Here is a 1064-nt window from a genome sequence, read left to right on the forward strand (position 1 = left end):
AGCTGATTGTGGAACAGACCATCAACTGCTCATATGCAAGTTCAACTTGAAGTTAAAGACAATTAAAACAAGTCCAAGAGAGCCAAAATAGGATCATGAATATATCCCTCCTGAGTTTAGAGATCATCTAAAGAATAGATGTGAAGCAATGAACACCAATGACTGAAAACAGAAGAATTATGTGAAGATATCAAGAACATTATCCATGAAGAAAGCAAGAGATTACTAAAATGACAAGAAAAGAAGAGAATACCAAAATGGATGACAGAAGAGACTCTGAAACTTGCCCTTGAGGGAGAGTACCTAAAGCAACTGGAAGAAATGACAAGATAAAATAGCTGGACAGAAGATTTCAAAGAGCAATTTGAGCAGACAAAGCCAATTATTATAATGAAATATGCAAAGACATGGAATTGGAAAACAAAAAGGGAAGAACACAGCATTTCTCAAGCTGAAAGAATTGAAGAAAAAATTTAAGTGTCGAATACTGAGAGATTCTATGTGCAAAATATTGAAGGATGCAAGAAACATCAAGAGAAGATGGCAGGAATACACAGGATCACTGTATCAAAAATAACTGGTTGATCTTCATCCATTTTAGGAAGTGGCATATGATCTAGAACCAATGGTACTGAAGGAGGAAGTCAAAACTGCAATGAAAGAATTGATGAAGAACAAGGCTTCGGGAATTGACGGAATACCCATTGAGATATTTCAACAAACGGATGCCCCATTGGAGACACTCACTCGGTTATGCCAAGAGATTTCAAAGACAGCTACCTGCCAACTGACTGGAAAAGAACCATATTTATACCCATCCCAAAGAAAGGTGATCCCAAAGAATGTGGAAATTATAGAACAATATCATTAATATCGCACGCAGGTAAGATCTTACTGAAGATAATTCAAAAATGGTTGCAGCAGTATATTGACAGAGAACTTCCAGAGGTACAAGCTGGATTCAGAATAGGACGTGGAACAAGGGATATCATAGCTGCTGTCAGATGGATCTTGGCTCAAAGCAAAGAATACCAGAAAGATGTTTACTTGTGTTTTATTGACTA

This window comes from Orycteropus afer, unplaced genomic scaffold (genome assembly GCF_000298275.1).
Source record: "Orycteropus afer afer isolate SDZICR_OR568_19922 unplaced genomic scaffold, OryAfe1.0 scaffold00125, whole genome shotgun sequence".
Classification (NCBI taxonomy): Eukaryota; Metazoa; Chordata; class Mammalia; order Tubulidentata; family Orycteropodidae; genus Orycteropus; species Orycteropus afer.